General features: G+C 41.4%; 1 long non-coding RNA gene across 1 annotated transcript in view; it reads right to left on the reverse strand.

Moving 5' to 3' along the window:
- LOC118576280 overlaps positions 1 to 20,772 on the reverse strand; it is a 52,147-nt gene that overhangs the window by 7,641 nt on the left and 23,734 nt on the right. The window contains exon 6 of the long non-coding RNA XR_004943931.1: positions 9,240 to 9,430. This is a non-coding gene — a long non-coding RNA (uncharacterized LOC118576280). The remainder of the gene's footprint in view (positions 1 to 9,239; positions 9,431 to 20,772) is intronic.

Raw genomic sequence — 20,772 nt, forward strand, 5'->3', positions numbered from 1 at the left:
ATCCCCAGGACACAGAGTGGTGGTTCACAACCTATGAGTCACGAACCCTCTGGGGTGCTGCTGAGGTCCCCTTTCATAGGGTCACATGTCACATATCATGCATATTGGATATTTGCATTTCAATTCATATCAGTATCAAAATTAAAGTTATGAGTAGTGACAGAAGTAATTTTCTGGTTGGGGTCACCACATCTTGACCAACTGTATTATTGGGTCCCAGTATTAGAAAAGTTGAGAACCATTTCCATGGAGGAATGCTGCTGACTGGTTTGGTACCCATGTCTCACTCAATCTGCTTTTTTATAGCATCCAGTACTTCCATCCCTGGATGGTACCACCCACAAGGATCTGGAACCTCCCAAATAAATCAACAATTAAGAAAATGCTCTACAGGCTTGCCTACAACATGATCTTATGGAGGCATCTTCTTAATTGAGGTTCTGTCTTCTCAGATGACTTTAGCTTGTGTGACACAAAAATCCAGCATAGGCACTATTGTCTTGGTTCCTGCTGTGAAGGCTGAAGTTGAATCAGCATTGCAAGCACCAGTACCTGGATTCAGGCTGCCACAGCTTCCAGGGACTGATTCAGCCAGAGCTAAAGTGGGAACAAGAGTGGAATGTGGGAACATAGGGAACCTTCTTCCCAGCTAGATCTGCATGGCCCTATTCACTCTGCCCCTGGCTGGAAATTTCTCTTTTACAGTGGAGCAGCTAAGACCCAGAGAGGACCAGCTGTTAAGTCTAAGCCTCTCCTCTCTTGCAGGAAGCTAGGTCATTCCTGTGTTTTTTTCTTTTTTAATTTCAATGTCTTTAGCTAGGACTGATCGTCACAGAGGTTTTCATGTGGAATAATAGGGGAGAGAATACAGATCTGTGGTATCAGGGGTCTAAGAGGAACACCAAAAAAGTATAATGTGGGGCTGGGTAGAGAGGGCTGTGGTAGAGGGCTGGTCTAGCATGTGTGACTCCTGAGTTCTATCTGTAGCAGGAAAAGAAGGTGGAAAATCAACAAACAAAAGACCAAAGTACTTAGGATACTGTCCTTTTCAAATCTAGACATAACTTATGTGTGTTAAGGATGATAAGCGGCGCTGGATACTGATGCTGGTTACATGCAGAAAGGTCACAAGCCATGACAAAACCCTTTATCAGAGATTTATTTGTGGGGGTGGTGGCAGAAGAACCAGGCCTGGGGGAGATGCATGTGCAGATAGCAGAGAGAGAGAGACAGAGACAAAGAAGAGATAGTATGGGGGAGAGAGAACAGAGAAGTAAAGAGAGGGTTCTGTGTCTGGCTTTTTAAGGAGCAGGTGGGCTTATGGAGCTATGCCAGGCATGCGCTGATTGCATGACCATGTCACATGCAGGTAGTCACCAGCATGCACTGATGACATAAGACATAAGACCCTTTGCTTAGCTTCTGAACTGTGCATGTGTGGTCATGTAGCTGGAGTGAGGGCAGAATTCTAACATTCTAAACATTTTGCTTATTATAAAAAGTGAGTGAACAGGAATAGGGGCATCATTTCTCCCAGAAAACTGCTTCCAGCTTATTTGGTGGGCATTCATTGACTCTTTCAGGATGGAGGGGGAAGGGGGCTTCCAATATAGACAGGTGTCCTGGGATGGTGCGCTATCATCTGCTGCCTCAGAGCTGTTCATCTTTCTTGGCTTGGCATTTTGGCTGCTTTTGTGTCTGACAGGATGCTGGAGAAACAGATAAAAGCTGGTCCGGGGTGTACATACCTTTTAACTGTTAGGGTTCCTTTACCATCTGGTGATAGAAAATCACAATATGTCCACATGGTTGGGCTTTCCCAGCGGACCGCCTAGTTATTTCCAGTTCAAAATATCCATTTCCAGGTCAGAACATCTCGCGTGGCTAGGACTCCTTGGCTTTACATGGTTGCATAAAGCGCGCACAGCCATGCAATCTACGCACATGTGTGGAGTAGCCACATGCGGTCCTGTACGCGTGCGCAGCTCACTCTTTAACAAGCCAGTGGCATTTTGCACAGGTCTCTCTCTCCTCTCCTCCTCTTCTCTCCTCTCCTCACACACATGTGTGCTTCACACAGGCCTGTCACCTCTATCCTCTATCCTCTATTAATAAATAGCTCTTCTGTGGATTTGTCGTGTTCAGGACATGTTCCTTGCTGGGTAAGAGCACCAATAAATAATTAACACTACCTTAGCCAGAAAATCTTTTCCCATTAAGTAACCCTGAAAGTACAATTAAGTCTACTGAGGTGCATAAGACTGTCCCCCTACCTTGACAATAGGGAAATGAGGAGAGGTGGGACCCCAAAGCTACCTCAGGACTGAGTAAGTGGTTCAGTGTCCAACAGGAAGGAAATGGATCGCTTCCATGCTGCATCCTGTGTTCCCTGTGAGCCCTTGGCCAAGCCTGGGAAGTCTGCTGGGAAGTTGTTTGTCCCCATGCCACTTGGTTCAGCTGTCTCTCTAGGTAGCACTTTGAACAAGACTAAATTGATGGCCCAGCAGGGGATGCACTAGCCTGCCTGGCCTTCTAAAACAGGGACCTAGAAGTGCTAATGCAGCCAGCATTTGGCAGTTCTGTTCACAGGTTTTCTCATCTCTTCCATGGTCCCCCTTAAATGCAACAGCTGAAACTTCCACCTGTTGGGTCAGGACACTTGCTCTCCAGATGCTTAAGTTTTAGCCCTTATGTTGGGTAACTCTGGGAGACAAGAGATGGGTTTTATTCTGTGTCTTGAATATTTTTGTTTTTTGTTTGTTTGTTTGTTTTTTTTTTTTTTTTTTTTGGATAGTTTGGTGGCTTAATGACAGCTTTAGGAAGACCTGCCAGGAGGCAGGGTATGAACTGACTTCTGGCTAAAGAGCCATGCAGATTATTGTAATCCCTATTTGGCTTCTGATCATACACTTATTTGCATGCATCCTAGCCTGCTTCCAGAGTGTCTGCGCTTAGTGGCCCACCCATTACTGGAAAACAGAGCAGAGAACAGATAAGATAAGGTTCTTTGGAGTCAGAGATTCCTTAAGTTCAGAAATGCAAGTGGTCAGGAGAGAGAGAGTCAGAAAGGGAGGGTTTAGAACTTAGGTAAAAGCATGGGGAAAAGCTAACTTTTTCATTTGCCCATTGCTCGCTGGCAGAAGTTAGACAATTCTCATGAACTATCGGTATTGAAGCAGCTGTTATGTGGCCAAATTTCAGAGGAGGACTGGAACAGCAAGAAGGAAGCCTCCATGTCCTATGGTTGCAGTCAAGAGAGAAAAAAATAAAAAATTAAAATAACAAATGGGATCCCCAGGCTCCTATTTTAAGCGTCCTTGAGAATAGGCAGTCTGTGGACTGGCATTAACAGCACAAAGTACCCAATCATTGTCATGATAAGAGAAAGGGCTAGGGGTACATACCAGAGGACTCCTCAGGAGTTTAGATGACATTCAATACTTTGTCAAGAGAGACTGTGTCCTGGTAGGCAGCAGAGGACCCCCTGGGGGTCTGGCATGAGGAATATATCTCAGGCTACAGTTGAGAAAATGGTGAGGGACTCACCAATCTCAGTGGCATGTTTGTTGTTCGGAGCAGTCTTATGGCTGGGCAAATGAAAAAGGCAGAGTGAGCAGCAGCAGGCAGCCGAGGATTCTGGACACAGAGTCCAAACACAGAGCACCGGAAGAGCCTGTCTTGTCATGACACCAATGTTAAGAATGATAAGCATCACTGGTTACTGTGCAGAAAAGTTCACAAGCCACAACAAAACCCTGTATCAGAGCTTTATTTGTGGGGTCAGAAGAACCAGGCCTGGGGGAGATGCACATGCAGAGAGCAGAGAGAGAAAGAAGAGAAGTGGGGGGAGAGAACAGAAAAGGGAAGAGAGGGGTCTGTGTCCAGCTTTTTAAGGAGCAGGTGGTCTTATGGAGCTTTGCTAGGCATGCACTGGTTGCATGACCATGCCATGCACACATAGTCACCAGTGCAAACTAATGATGTAAGATGCAGCAAGACCCTTTGCTCAGCTCCTGAACTGCACGTGTGCAGTCACGCAGCTGGAGTGAGGGCAAAGTTCTATCAATGTATAACCTTATATATAATATTTTGTTTTTAGACATAAAAATTAGTACTTTGTTGCTTTTGTTTTACTGAGACAGGGTCTCACTATAAAGTTCTGGCTGTCTTGGAATTACTTTGTAGAACAGGCTGGCTTTTAATACACTGAAATCCACCTGTCTCTGCTCCTCATGTGCCTGTGCCACCATGTCCAGCAAAGATTTTTAAATTTATTTTTAAATTGTGTGTAAATGTGTGTGGGTGTGTGTGCATGTGAGTGCAAGTGTCCACAGATGGCACTAATGCCCAAAGGACATCAGATACCCTGGAGCTTGAGTTACAGGTAGCTGTGAGCTGCTTGGTGTGGATGTTGGGACCTGAACGTGGGTATTCTGCAAGAGCAGTACTCACTCTAGATGATTGAAACATCTCTCCAGGCCATGTGTACAGTTCTGATTTGTTATCAGGCAGGGGTGTGAGTGTTAGTATTTAAGTGGCGCTAAGAACACGTCCCGAACACGACAAGACCACAGAAGAGTTTTATTAAAGAGGATAGAGGTGACAGGCCTGTGTGAAACACACGTGGGGGGAGAGAGAAAGAGACTCGTGCAAGATGGCACTGGCATTTTAAAGGTTGGGCCGTGCATGCGTACAGGAACTCCTGTGGGTACTCCACGCATGTGCGTAGATTACATGACTGCACGCGCGCTTTACGCAACCACGTAAAGCCACAGAGTCCTGGTCCCGCGAGATGTCTGACCCGGAGATGGCTATTCTGAACCGGAAATAGTTAGGCGGTCCGCCCGGCAAGCCCAACCATGTGGACATGTAATTATCTATCAGTGAGTACATGTACATGCACACATATCTACAGAGAAGAAAAGCTCTTTTCCAATATTTGGGAGTTGGGATGTAGCTCAGTTGTTACCACTGCTTGTCTACCATACCTCCTGAAACCCTGAGTTTGATCCAGGGCATCTCATATGTCAAGTATGGGAGTACACAGCTATAATCCCAGCACTTGGGGTAAAAACAGGAAGATCAGAAGTTCAAGGTCATTCTTGCACATAGTGAGTTTGAAGCCAGCCTGGGATACAGAAAAAATTTGTCTCAGAAAAGAAAGAAAAAATTAAGTCTCTTACCGGCACCACCATTGTACCTCTGGATCTCAGCATCCCAAAGGTAACCAGGCCCAGAAGTTGTTCCCAATTTCCAAGGGTCTCTGAGGACCAAGCTGGGCTGGGCCATTTCTTGTTCCTTACAGCCTGGTAAGGATAGCTGCTGACTGCCACATTTCTGACTAACAACCTTGTGCGTCTTTCCCTGATATTGCTGTACAATGCAGGAGTGTGCTACTACCTGTCTTTGGTCTTTAAGCCTGACTCCTGCTTCATTATCTTTATGGCCTTCTTTGAATACTCTAATACCCTGTCAGCCACTGCATGTCTTAGAGACCAAGTAAGGGAATCATGACATCAGGTAGCATTTGATTAAGAGACCCAGGGGTGTCCCTCAGTATAATAACAGATGACAATATGGGAGCCATTTAGTCTCCAAGCTGCAAGCTTCTAGTGAGGGGCACAATGCCTAGGCTGGGGGTTCCAGGGGCAGTCAATGAAAAGGTTCCCAGTGATATCTGTCTGCCTGCCTAAAATAAAGATGGGATGGAGGCTTAAGGCCCGACTGCTGTATCATGTGATCTGAGGATGTTCACTCTGTCCTTTCTTCTGTGACTGTTCTCCACATCTCCATTCCTTTCATTTTACTGCCTTTTTTATACTGACATAAACCAGGTTCCCTGAAAGGACCTGTGATTAAATAAACACTCTTTCCTCTCCACAGTTCCCTGTGCATTCCTTGACCTAATTCCTTGGACAGGACAGAAGGCTGGCACTAGGGTCTAGAACATGACCCTAGTGTGGGCCTGGGTATAAGGGGAGTGAAGGGACACTAGCCCACTTGAGTGTGTGGCTCTGGCAGCCTTCCCCTTTTCCCCAGTTCCCTCTGCCTTACTAAATGCCATTAGATTACACTTCTAAAGCTAGCCACTATTACCCTACTTGGCACTTCTTCCTCCTGAGACTGACTATCAAGGTCCAGCCATCTATAGTTCAGCAGTCAGAAGCCCCCTTTGGTTCACCTAATTGACATATCCAATTAAAAAGCACATCCTAGCCCGTGATAACACAGACCTCCCTTTTTTCTTCTTTAAATATTACACGTGCAAGGTCCTTTGCTGCTAGTTTTGGGCCTGAGTCAGAAAGCAGCCACATTAACTTTGCTTCCCTGCTTAATAAAGGATGTCCCTGTGAACACAGTGTTTGGATGTGGTTTGTACCTAATCCAGGGTCCAGGAGAAAGCCCCCACTATGCAGGGTGGGGTCTCTACAGAAGAATAGAGCCTTTTGTTCAGACAGGATCTGCAGTACCCTCTACTAGGACCACAGATGTTGGAGGATGGATAGATTTGAATAAAGATATGCAGATTGTGGTCCAGATCTATAAGGACAATTTTTTTTCTACCTATTTTTTTTTTTAAATGAGAGAAGATGTACTTGAGTATGACCTTGAACTGTTCCCCTAACCTCCACCTCTTAAGTGATACATTGCAGGTATGTACCATCATGTCCTAGATTCAGGTATCAAATTCAGTGCTCTGTGCATGCTAGGCAAGCACTCAGGTAACTGACTACATCCCAGGGTTCTTTTCTTTCTTTCTTTCTTTCTTTCTTTCTTTCTTTCTTTCTTTCTTTCTTTCCTTTTTATTGTTGTTGTTTTTGTTTTTTCATATAGGGTTTTTCTGTGTAGTTTTGTTGCCTGTCCTGGATCTGCTCTGTAGACCAGGCTGGCCTCAAACTCACAGAGATCCTGCTAGCTCTGCCTCCCAAGTGCTGGGATTAAAGGTGTGTATGCCCACACTACCACCAAAAAATAAAAATAACAACACAATTCTTCACAAATCTGGAAAAAATAATACTCAACTTCATATGGAAAAACAAAAACCCAGGATAGCAAAAAGAATCCTGTACAATAAAACAACCTCTGGAGGCATCATGATCCCCGACCTCAAGCTGTACTATAGAGCTATCGTAATAAAAACAGCTTGGTACTGGCATAAAAACCAACATGTGGACCAATGGAATTGAATTGAAGACCCTGACATTAACCTGCACACCTCTGAACATATAATTTTTGACAAAGAAGCCAAAAATGTACAATGGAAAAAAGAAAGCATCTTCAACTGGCATAACTGGAAGTCAATGTGTAGAAGGCTGCAAATAGATTCACATCTGTCACTGTGCACAAAACTTAAGTCCAAGTGGATCAAAGACCTCAACATAAATCCAGTTACTCTGAACCTGATAGAAAAGAAAGTAGGAAGTACTCTTGAACGCATTGGAACCAGAGATCACTTTCTAAATATAATACCAGTAGCACAGACACAGAGAAACAATCAATCAATGGGGTGTTGAACCTGAGAAGCTTTTGTAGAGCAAAGGACACAGTCAACAAGACAAAGTGACAGCCTATAGAATGGGAAAAGGTCTTCCCCAACTCCACATCTGACAGAGGGCTGATATCCAGAATATATAAAGAACTCAAGAAATTCGATATCAAAATGCCCAACAGTCCAATTAAGAAATGGGCTATAGAACTAAGCAGAGAATTTTCCACAGAGGAAGTTCAAATGGCTGAAAGACATTTAAGGAATTGCTCAACATCCCTAATTATCCAGGAAATGCAAATCAAAATGACTCTGAGATACCACCTTACATCTGTCAAAATGGCTAAGATCAAAAACATAGAAGGCAGCTTATACTGGAGAGGATGTGGAGCAAGGGAAACTCATCTCCACTGCTGGTGGGAATGCAAGCTTGTACAGCCACTTTGGAAATCAATATGGCACTTCCTTAGAAAATTGGGAATCCATCTCCCCCAAGACCCAGCTGTAGCACTCTTGGGTATATCCCCAAGGAATGCTCAATCATACCACAAGGGCATTTGCTCAGCTATGTTCATATCAGCATTGTTTGTAATAGCCAGAACCTGGAAACAACCTAGATGCCCTTCAACTGAAGAATGGATAAAGAAAATATGGTACATATACACAATGGAGTACTACTCAGCAGAGTAAAACAATGACATCATGACGTTTGCAGGCAAATGGATGGATCTAGAAAAAAGTCATCCTGACTGAGGTAACCCAGACTCAGAAGGATAAACATGGTATGTACTCACTCATAGGAGGATACTAGATGTAAAACAAAGATGACTAGACTGCTACACAACTCCAGGGAGGCTACCTAGAAAACGGGACCCTAAGAAAGACCCAGGGATCACCCAATGAGAGAGAAATGGATGAGATCTACATGAACAACCCAGTTGACAGTGGGAGTAATGAAGCACAAGGTTTGAGCCCCAGGTGGAGCTCCAGGTGTCCACTTATCAAGAAAGATGAGGGACTGTAAGAGTGTGAATTGTTGAGATCAAGATTGGAAAAGCACAGCGACAAATAGCCAAACAAATGGAAGCACATGAATTATGAACCAACGGCTGTGGAGCCCCCAACTGGATCAGGCCTGCTGGATAAGTGAGACAATTGAATAGCTTGAACTGTTTGGGAGGCAGCCAGGCTGTGGGACCAGGACCTGTCCTTAGTCCATGAGCTGGCTGTTTGGAACCTTGGACTTACACAGGGACACTTTGCTCAGCCTGGAAGGAGGGGAGTGGACCTGCCTGTACTGAATCCACCAGGTTTATATGAATCCCCAGGGGAGTCTTGGCCCTGGAGGAGATGGGAATGGAGGGGAGGGGCTTGGGGAAAGGTAGGGGTGGGAGCGGGAGGGGGAGGACAGGGGCATACATAGCTGATGTGTAAAATTAAAGCACTAATAATAATAATAATAATAATAATAATAATAATAATAATAATAATAACAAATTAAATAAATAAATAAAATAAAATAAAGGTGTGTGCGCCACCACTGCCTGGCAGCTTTTCTTACTTACTTTAAAACACTGGAAATGGCAGCAGTTTTTGATCTTTCCCTTGTACTTACTATCACATTTCCCTCACCCACCAATGATGTTTTCAGCCCATGGAACAAACTCTGTCAAACTGGCCCACACAACACCTGCTCCTGGCCATACTCCCCCTTCCCTAGCAGAAAAAGGCTGGTATCTGGGTTCTGTCTTACCTTAGCACCAGGCCCTGCCATGACAGTGTTGGAAGAAATCGCAGTAGTACCAGTGTGGCTCCCTCCTTCACAGACAGCCAGAGGAAAGCTTCCAGCTCACACACACAGGTTCAGGCTGCTGCTCCTCAGAAGTGAGGGGGTGGACAGCTGCAGTTGGTCCACTGGATGCCACTCCTTTAATGCAGAGGAATCTGAAGGAGGGGCCAGAGAGGAGACTCCTAGTTAAAATGGAGGTCCAGGTGCAAGTGGGAGAGCTCTCTAGAGTCATTCACCATGCAGCTAAGTTTTTGTGTGAGTGATCCACCACCTCACTCTGTCCTAATGTCAAGGTAAAGCCTTGACAGCCTGCCCCTGGCCATTCTTGACATTCCTTCTCAAGATCCTCCTATGATATTATCTGTTGTCTCAAAGGCTCCCAATGTTCCAGCTACCTCTGGAAGGAGCCTGGAAGGACTCCAGCTGCTCAAGGCTACCTGTGGTGTAAGCCTGTGGTGAGACTCCCTGGAGCATTTAGATGAGCAGCTCACAAGTGGGGACTCAGCCTTTCCTGTCCAGGTGGCCTCTCCCACTGGGTGGAGCCACCTACACTGTACAAAGCCATTTTTGCTGTCCCCTTCTAGATGTAGTGTCCCTATAAGTCTTTAATGTCATCTTTTAAGAGACCATCTCCCAAGTTCTGAAGTTCTTTGGAATATAGTTATCTCTTTTTAAGAATAGTTACATAAGCAAGAATCATTAACCTTAGTGAATTCCTCAGAGTCAGAATGACTGCAAAGGTGCCCAGGGGTGACCAGCGAAATTGGTTTCTGTGAAATACTGAAGAGAGGCTTAATTTCCTTGTAGAAACTTTAGAAAAATCACAGCCTTTTTTTTTTGCCCAGTAAACTAGGTCACAATCACAACTGACAAAGCAAAAGTAAGAATTAGCATAAGACAAAGCACAGCAAAAGTTAGAGAGGGAGCCAGCAGTGGTGGAGCACGCCTTTAATCCCAACACTCTGGAAGCAGAAGCAGGTGGATCTCTGTTAATTTAAGGGCAGCATGGTCTATAGGAACTAGTTCCAGGGCAGCTAGAGGTATTACACAGAGGAAAACCTGTCTCAATAAACAAACAAACAAATATGTTAGAGAGGCCTGAAGCACATGACCTCCCTAGGATCAGTGCAATAGTCTTCAGTATTACCTCCACAGGTCCTTGTCAGGTGGATGGGATTTTCCAAAGGGCATTGGTATTGGGAGCTCTATTCACAAAATATTTATGCACTGTTCCCAGAGATGACAGCATGGCTTCCACCAGTCCAAGAAGATTTGAGCAGGAATTTTTCAGATTTAACATTTTCTCTGATTTAATCTTTTCAATCTTATCTTCTATGCCTGAGACCCCCTCTTCCATCTCTTGTATTCTGTTGATGATGCTTGTGTCTGTATTTCCTCCTCACTTACCTAGCTTCATCACTTCCAGAATTCCCTCACTTTGTATCTTATTGCTTCTATTTCCATTTTCAGACGTTGAACAGTTTTATTTATTTTCTTCAACACACAATAAAGAAAGAAATCAGAGAATCAACACCCTTTACAATAGCTTCAAATAATATAAAATATCTTGGTGTAACTTTAACCAAGCAAATTAAAGACCTATAGGACAAGAACTTCAAGTCTTTGAAGAAAGACATTGAAGAAGATATCAGAAGATGGAAAGAACTCTCATGCTTGTGAATCCTTAGGATTAACACAGTAAAAATGGTCATGTCACCAAAAGTAATCTACAGACTCATTGCAATCCTCATTAAAATCCCAGCACAATTCTTTACAGACCTTGAAAGAACAATATTCAACTTCATATGGAAAAAATAAACAAAACAAAACAAAAAAAACCAAACCAAACCAAACAAACAAAAAACTCAGAATAGCTAAAACAATCCTGTACAATAAAAGAAATTGAGGAGGTATCACTATTCCTCATTTCAAGCTCTACTATAGCACTATAGTAATAAAAACCACAATGGTATTGGCATGAAAGCAGACAGGTGGATCAATGGAACCTAATCAAAGAACTAGATGCAAATCCATCTCCTATGGACACCTGATTTTCAACAAAGAAACTAAAATTATACAATGGGGGAAAAAGCATCTTCAGCAAATAGTGCTGGTCCAACTGGATGTCAGCATGTAGAAGAATGCAAATAGATCCATATCTATCAGCCTCCACAAAACTCAAATCCAAATGCATGGGAGACCTCAACATAAATCCACATACACTGAACCTCATAGAAGAGAAAGTGGGAGACATCCTTTAATGTATTGGCACAGAACACAACGTTCCAAAGAGAACACAAATACCATGGGCATTAAGATTTACAATTAATAAATGTGACTTCATGAAATTGAAAAGTTTCTGTAAGACAGAGAACATCACCAATAGGACAGAATGACAATTTACAGAACAGGAAAAGATCTTCACCAACCCCACATCTGACATAGGATTGATTTCCAAAATATATAAAGAATTCAAGAAACTTAATATCTACAAATGAAATAATCCAAAAATGAAGTACAAATCTCAGAGAATTCTCAATGGAAGAATTTCAAATGGCTAAGAAACATTTAAGGAGATGTTCAAAATCATTATCCATCAGGTAAATGCAAATCGAAGTGACTGAGATTTAATCTTACACATGTTAGAATGGCTAAGATAAAAACAAACTCAAGCAACACCTCATGTTGGAGAGTATGCGGAGAAAGGGGAACTCTCCTCTATTGATGGTAGTAGTGCAAACTTGTACAGAAACATTGGAAGTCAGTGTCGTGGTTTCTCATAAAACTTGGAATCAATCTTCCACAAGACACAGATATACCATTCATGGATATATACCCAAAAGATTCACAATCATACCACAAAGATACTTACTCAACTAACTTTATAGCAGCTTTATTTGTAATAGCCAGAACTTGAAAAAAATCTAAGTGCTCCTCAACCAAGGAATGGATAAAGAAGATATGGTACACTTACACAAAAGAGTTAAAAATAAGGACATCAGGAAATTGGAAGGCAAATGGATGGAAATATAAATTCATGCCCAGTGAGGTAATTCAAACCAAGAGAGACAAACATGGTCTGTATTTACTCATAAGTGGATATAAGCCATAAAATAAAAGATAACTATGCTACAATCCACAGACCCAGAGAGTCTAGGTTGTAGCTGAAGTTTTCCTGTGTCCTGCCTGGATCTGCAGCTGCTCCAACCCAAGTAAACACACAGAGACTTATATCAATTAGGAATTGCATGTCCATGGCCTATGGCTCAATTTTCTTGCTAACTACCTCTTATAACTAAACTCACCCCATCTCTATTAATCTATATATTGCCACATATTCTGTGGCTTTACCTGTGTGCCATTACATGCTGCTCCCTGGATGGTGAGATTGCATCTTCTCTGCCTCTGTCTTTCTTCTTTCATTATCTCCCTTGTATTTTCCTGCCTGGCTCCATCCTGCCCTGCCATAGGCCAATGCAGCTTTATTTATCAACCAATCAGAGCAACACATATTCACAGTGTACAGAAAGACATCCCAGAGCACTAGGTAACTAGGAGGATTCTAGAGGGGTCATACGATTATCTTTGAATTCACTCTTGTGTGGGGATTTAGCTGTAAATTTTATACATGTACATCTACATTGAAATGAGGCAGAAAGAAGTACACTAAAAAGGAGACCATGAGAGAGAACATCTTTACCAGCAGAAATTTACCCTGCAATTAAATCTTAATAACTAGTATCCATGTTTCTTTTTTTTTTCTTTTTTCTTTTTCTTTTTTATTATATTTGTGTTTTAGTTTTACCTATCAGCCATGGGTTCCCCTGTCCTCCCCCCTCCTGCCCCGGCCCCCGCCTTCCACCCAGCCCCTGCCCTCCATTCCCATCTCCTCCAGGGCCAAGACTCCCCTGGGGATTCAGCTCAACCTGGTAGATTCAGTACAGGCAGGTCCAGTCCCCTCCTTCCAGGCTGAGCAAAGTGTCCCTGTGTAAGCCCCAGGTTCCAAACAGCCAGCTCATGGACTAAGGACAGGTCCTGGTCCCACAGCCTGGCTGCCTCCCAAACAGTTCAAGCTATTCAATTGTCTCACTTATCCAGCGGGCCTGATCCAGTTGGGGGCTCCACAGCCTTTGGTTAATAGTTCATGTGTTTCCATTAGTTTGGCTATTTGTCGCTGTGCTTTTCCAATCTTGGTCTCAACAATTCACACTCTTACAGTCCCTCCTCTTTCTTGACAATTGGACTCCTGGAGCTACACCTGGAGCCTGGCTGAGGATCTCTGCATCCACTTCCATCAGTTATTGGATGAGAGTTTCACACAACAGTTAAGATGTTTGGCCATCCTATCACCAGACTAGATCAGATCAGGCTTTCTCTTGACCATTGCCAGTAGTCTACTGTGGATGCATCATTGTGGATTTCTGGGGACCTCTCTAGCACTTTGCTTCTTCCTGTTGTCATGTTTCTTCATTTATCATGGTCTGTTATTCCTTGTTCTCTTTTTCTGTTCTTGATCCAGCTGGGATCTCCTGCTCCCCTAAGCTCTCTTTCCCTCGAACCTTGCTCTTCATTATTCCCACTGTTGTCCAGGTTGTTCATGTAGATCTCATCCATTTCTCTGTCATTGGGCAATCCCTGTCTTTCTTAGGGTCCTGTTTTTTAGGTAGCCTCCCTGGAGTTGTGTAGTAATCTAGTCATGTATCTTATAAAACTCCAACCACATGACTGATTCAATAAGAATTTTCCATCTATGGAAAAATGTTGAAATTCTTTATCTTTTTCTCCCAGATTCACTAAATTAATTTCTGATTCCCTGCTGGGACTGAAGCCATCATGTAGGTTTCTGCCAAGACCTACCTTACATGGACCATCCTCTGGTCCCTTTGTTCTACCTCCACCAACATACTCTGTACTGACTTTAGACACATTCCTCCAGGGTCTTCCCAATAAGAAAGCATGGCTTCCCAATTCTTTCATTTTCTCAACCTCCAGATTTAGCTTGGTTCCCAAAAGCAGTGTAATACCTTATTCCGTCCTCTCCTTTCTTCATTGCAGAACAGATGTAGGATATGGTTACCATCCTTTCTATCTATACCCTACATCACAGAACTTCCCCACATTATATCCAATCTTCCCATTTAGAACTTTGTACTCTTAAACCTCTGCTTGGAAAGGAAATCCAATCCTTCATAGAACCCCAGTTCCCTCTTTCTAACTGACTTCATTCCACCCAAGCCATTTCCAACTTCTTGACCCAACCCGTTCCAACATCTTCTCCTATTCCCCAACCTACTCTATTTACCATAAATTTAGAACTATTACAAAAGTCCACAAATTAGGATCTTATCCAAGAATACAACAATGTGAAAAAAGAATCAAGATAGTATTGGCCACAGAAGCAGGCCGACTAACTGCAGATGTTTACTTCTCACTCAGTTCCTCTAAATCAAATCCTCCAGTCTCATCCGTAGCTCTGCAGAAGATCATCTGCTGAAACTTCCCTTCTCTTCTTGCCCCCATCTCTAGAGAATCACACAGATCTTCCTTTTCTTACATCACTTCCTATTTTGCTTTTCCAAAAAAAAACAACTCCAGAAGGTAGTCCCTGGGAACTAAAAGGGCACTATGATCAGAGAAGCCAGTAGCCCAAGTGCAGCTTTTTAGCTATCCCTTCTCTCCTTCAGATCCATTCCTAGCTCTTCAGCAGACCACTTGCTACATCTCCCTTCTACCCTACTATTGCAATCTCCAGTGGATCACAAAGATCCTCTCACTCCCCCTTCCCCCCACTCCTTGCTTTATCTAGTCCCAAACTTAAACAGGCATTCTCTGAACAGGCCACTTCAGCCACTGAAGCAGGTCAATTAACTGCAGATCCTTACCTCTCTTTCCATTCCTCCATGTCCAATTCTGAAGTCTTCTCCCCAGAACTATAGCAGACCTTCTGTTTTGGTCTCTCCTCACTTTCTGCCTCTACTCCCAGGAGAATAAGTGAATCCTAGTGGAACATCCTTCTTTCCTCCCTCCTGTGGAATCTTCAGCACCCCCTTCTTAGCCCATTTGCATTTCTAAGTGACAGATCTTAAATACCTAGAAAAAAATATTGCCTAAAATCCCCAGTAGCCATATCTAAGAGGATCCCATAAGATTATTGTAGTATAACTGTCCTTATATCACCAGTCTTAAAATAATGATATAGAGACCTATTATTAATTATGAAAACTTGGCATTTAGCATATGCTTGTCTTACTAGCTCATATAACTTAAATTAGCCTTTTTCTGATAATCTACATTCTGCCAAGTGACTTTTTTTTTTTTTTACCTCTTCTTCATTCTGTATGTTTGACTTACTTACATATCTCACTGGTCTCTCTCTGCCTCTCTTCATCTCAGCATCCTCTTTCTCCCTGCAAGTTTTGCCTATTCTCTTCTGCATTGGCCACTCAGCTTTTTATTAAACAAATCATAGTGACACATCTTTACACAGTGTAAACAAATCTTCCACAACATTTCCCCCTTTTGTATAAATAAAAAGTATATATAATGAGAATAATTACCAGGTAAAAAGTACATTCACAATGTCAAGTCCATTTGTATTTCACAATTTAGTAGAAAACACCCTATTATTTAGCCTGTCCTGGTGAGTCAAATGTTTTGTACCTATTTTACTTTCTTTCATAATTTGCATTAGCAACCAAGAAATATTTTTAGGCCTTAAAACATTTTCTTAAACAACTTAAGTATTTATTTTCCTCAACCTTATGCATTTTATATATTTTTGTAAGCTTTTAAAAAAATGAATATGGTAACAAGGAACACTGTAAAACTATAGATATCTATTCTTCAGAGAATTATTCAGATACCCCATCAGAGACCTAAGAAAAAGATAATATTATATGAGTTAACAGGAAGTGCAGAGCAAGAAACTTCCAAAACTATAGAAATGACAAAGACAGCTGGCTGCCTGGACAGTCACCAAAGTTTCCTCTGGAATATTGGGGCATCCATCTTTGGCCTACATGCCTAGAATATCTGATAAACGTTTCTATGAAGCAGAAATTTTTGAAGGGCTGTCATGCCTTCTCATGGCAAAGTTTTGCAGTTGCCTTCTTTTGTGTCCTGCTTGTCCAATTTGGATAGCATACTGTCAGCAATTAAGGCAAGGGTAGCTTTCTAGATAGGCGGTTAACTTGACACAATGAAAGCAAACTCCATATGGAGGTTCTTCAATGTCCATCATCCTTTTTTAAAGTAGATTGGTACTGCCAGGAGCAGATATATCTCACTGTCATGAAAAGCCTTATGTTATTAAAACATCTTACATGTCATATTCTGTAGGTCTCTGAAGCGTTTGAATACCATCTATCTATCTAAAATATATCTCTGCTTGACCTTAGAAGCACATCTAACATGGCCACAAATTTGATTGTTGTACATGACTAACCACAAACCTACATTTCTTAATTATCCTAAATAGTTTGTAAAAAATAACTTTGGAGGACTAGAAATTTACATTATATGTTTAAATAAGCTGCATAGTTGCAATATCTTTAATAAGAATAGAAACATATATACAGTATGTTGTAAAAATAACCTTAAATTTGTATCAATATACAAAAATCCTATATCAATGTAAAATATTTGAGACTAGTAGTTGCTTGTTAGTTTAAAAGTATATTTAATAATGTATCTTTTAAATCTGTCATCCCTATATACCCTTATTCTTTCTTTTCAGCAATAGATCCCTGAATCTAAACTAATTTATTTAGTTTTTTCCCCTGACCATAACAAGTAAAAACCTATAACCAGCTCCCATAAATGATTATAAACATCCATAACCCACCAAATGTCCTAAAACCACCCACTATACCTCTTGAGACTATGGGAATCGTGTTCTTTAGACTGGTTCCTGTTGTCTGGGAGGGAAAGCATCTTTAAGGAATCCTGAGAAAATGGTCAAATCCTGGGAAAGCTACCTTTGTCCAGTCATGGTGTAATGAGAAAGTTGAGGGCTTACTTGAAGTCCTGGCTCAAGTAGTCTGTCTGAGAGGCTGGACCATCTCAGCTAGCAGTTTTGAAGTTGTTCTTGATGTAGTTTGGGGAACAAATTGTAACAGAAGCATTCTGAGAGGAAGGATTACCTGTGATACTTGTCTTCATTGGTGTCTGGTTCTTTTTTGTGAAAACACAAACTTTTAAAGGTAACATTAACACAAGTATGGAATTTGTGGTGTGCATAGGTGAGCTAAAAATGATTTTCTGATTTATGTTTGAGCCAGTAAAAGATACCTGTCAACTTTATAAGTCTGTTTGGACTGTATAACCAAACTGTAATAGAAATCCCTAGGGGTTGGGGATTTAGCTCAGTGGTAGAGTGCTTGCCTAGCAAGCACAAGGCCCTGGGTTCGATCCTCAGCTAAAAAAGAAAAAAGAAAAGAAAAGAAATCCCAATTCATGCCATATGAAAGAACGGCATGTAATAATAAGTTATGAAGACTCTCTAGCCAACAAGATTTTTCACATATCATCCAGGCTCTAAGCTGTTGCACAAATTGTTAGAAGGTCTTATTAATAAAAACACACCTGGAACCACGTATTGGGGTGAATGCTGAAAGATCAGAGAGACAGAACAGGCCACAGCTATCCTCACCTTGCCAGTTGCTCAGCTGATCCTGTTTCCTCAAACTGGAAGCTTCTGTGTCCTCATCCAGAATAAATCTCAGTTGAACTGCTGCTCAAAAGCCTAAAAGCTTAACCAGGCTCTAGTTCCTGGTTTTCACACCTTATATATCTTTCTGCACTCTGCCATAACTTCCTGGGATTAAAGGCGTGAGTCACCATGTCTGACTGTTTCCAGTGTGGCTTTGAACTCACAGAGATCCAGCTGGATCTCTGTCTTGAGAAGGCTAGGATTAAAGGTATGAGTGCCACTATTTTCTGGCCGGTATGTCTGTCTAGTGGCTGTTCTGTTCTCTGACCCCAGATAAATTTATTAGGATGAACAATATATTGGGAAACACAATATCACCACACCAAGCAGTTCCCAAGTAGAAAGATCAGCTTATACATTACCTGTCTTGTAGTTTTTCTTGGTTTTTTTTTTTTTTTTCCATGTAGCCAAGATTTTAATGAGACCTTCCCCAATCAAATTTGATTTTTGTTAATTATGAAGAAATCCATAGCTCTTTGTTTCCTGTGTAAACAATGGCATAAATTCTCCCCTGACACAACTTTTTTACTGACTTCCATTCTGAAGTTAAGACAATCTTAAAATATATATGTTGGTTTACTTTCATAGATTTTTCTACAATCCAATGTCTCTTAGCATTTGCCCTTTGCTCATCAGCACTTAAAAAATGTAAAGTCAACAAATGACCATACAGAGTCCAGGCACCCTGTGTATTTCCCATCCTTAGGTGTCTTACCTTTTCTTTTTAAGTACTTTACTCTTTCTTTAAAGACTTTACTGTTATTTTTAAACTATTTATTTATTCATTTATTTTATTGTTTTCTACACCTTTTTTTTTTCTTTCTTTAGCACTTAAACACATTTTTAAACATTTTGTAACTATTTAGAGTTTTTTTTTTTTTTTTCTGGTCTAGCTCTAGCTTTACTAAGTGCCTACAGCATTCTCTGACTACATGAGCCAAAGCTTCAACTGCTGGGCTGTGGCTAGGACCTCCACTCTGTGACTAGCTCAGCATATGGTGCTGGCAGCTGGCTCCATCCCCCCTAGCCTATCCATCCCAGCAACTCCTAAATGTCCCAGCACTGAGAACCTGCTGTGTTCAAGCTGCAGTAGGCATTTCTATCTTGTCTGCTGCCCTAGTAGCTAGTGTGCAGGCTACTCAAGTGCTTGATTGTATTAAAGGAGCCACACATCTGTACACTGTAAGCACTAGGCCTGCTTGAGAGACCAAGGTTACCTGGAAGCTTCGTCTAATTCCATGTTCATAATTTTTTTTTCAGCTTTATCAAGCCATATGTGATTTATGTGCTGTACACTGGGCACTAGTCAGACTTTCCCTGAATCACCAGCCCCCAAATAATGACATAGAGACATTATTATTTATGAAAGCTTGACCTTTAGTTTAGGCTTCTCCTGCTACCTCTTATAATGTAAATTGTTTCTATATTAACCTTTGTTCTGTCGTGTAGCTTTTTTACCTCTCTTTCATGCTGTATTTCCAACTGTTCCACATCCCACTAGTGTCTCTCCACCTCTCTTCTTCCCAGTGTCCTCTCTTTTCCTGAAAGTCCTGCCTATTTTCTCCTACCTAGCTACTAGCCATTCAGCTCCTTCCTTATTAAGTAAACCAATCACAGAGACACATCTTCACACAGTGCAAACAAATACTCTACAACATATTTTCCTACCAGAGAATACACAGTCACCACATATTCTTAAGAACCAGAGACATCAGAAAACAATGAACAAAGCACCCACCCAACAAAAACAAGACCAGATGTCATCACCTAGAATTACATCTTCCCATAACTAGACACCTATAGATGAGCTTAAAAACATAATCAATAACAGCCAGAATAATATGTCTCCATTAGAGCTCAAGAACTCTATTAGAGTAGGCTATGAAAATCATAACATAGCTGAAGCAAAAGACCTTAAAACAACTTTTATAAAAATTATAGAGGGGCTAGAGAGATGGCTCAGAAGTTAAGAGCACTGGCTGCTCTTCCAGAAGCCCTGAGTTCAATTCTCAGCAACCACATAGTGGCTCACAACCATCTATAATGAGATCTGTTCCCCTATTCTGGCATTCACCAAACATTCAGGCAGAACTCTGTGTACATAATAAATAAATAAATAAATAAATCTTTAAAAAATTATAGAGGTCCTTAAAGAAGAAATGAATAATCCCCTTAAAGAAATCTTTGAAAACCAAAGAGTAGAACAAAATGAATAAAACAAGTCAAGACGTAAAATTGGAAATAGATCCAATAAAGAAAACCCAAACTAAGAAAAATCTGGAAGTGAAAAATTTAGGAACTCATACATAACCTCAGAAGCAAGCTGTGTCAAAAGAATACAAAAGATGTAACAGAGAATCTTAAGCACTGAAGACATGAGAGAAGAAATGGATATCTTAGTCAAACACCATTATTTCTAAGAAGCTTCTAGCACAAAACATACAGGAAATCTGGGAAACTATGAAAAATCCAAATCTAAGAATAGTAGGAATAAATTAAGAAGAAGAAACCAAGGTCAAAGAAACAGAAAAAAACAATATTTTCAACAAAATTATAGAACAAAATTTCCCTAACTGAAAGAAAGAGCTGTCTTTCATGATACAAAAAGCATATAAAATACCAACTATACTGGACTAGAAGTCACCTCAGTACATAATAATTGACTTTAAATATACAAATCAAAGAAAGAATTTCAAAAGCAGCATGGTAAAGACCAAGTAAAATACCATAGCAGACCTATTATAGTAATACTTGACTTCTGAATGGACATTTTAAAAACCAGAAGGG

Source organism: Onychomys torridus, unplaced genomic scaffold (genome assembly GCF_903995425.1).
Source record: "Onychomys torridus unplaced genomic scaffold, mOncTor1.1, whole genome shotgun sequence".
In the NCBI taxonomy this organism is placed as follows: domain Eukaryota; kingdom Metazoa; phylum Chordata; class Mammalia; order Rodentia; family Cricetidae; genus Onychomys; species Onychomys torridus.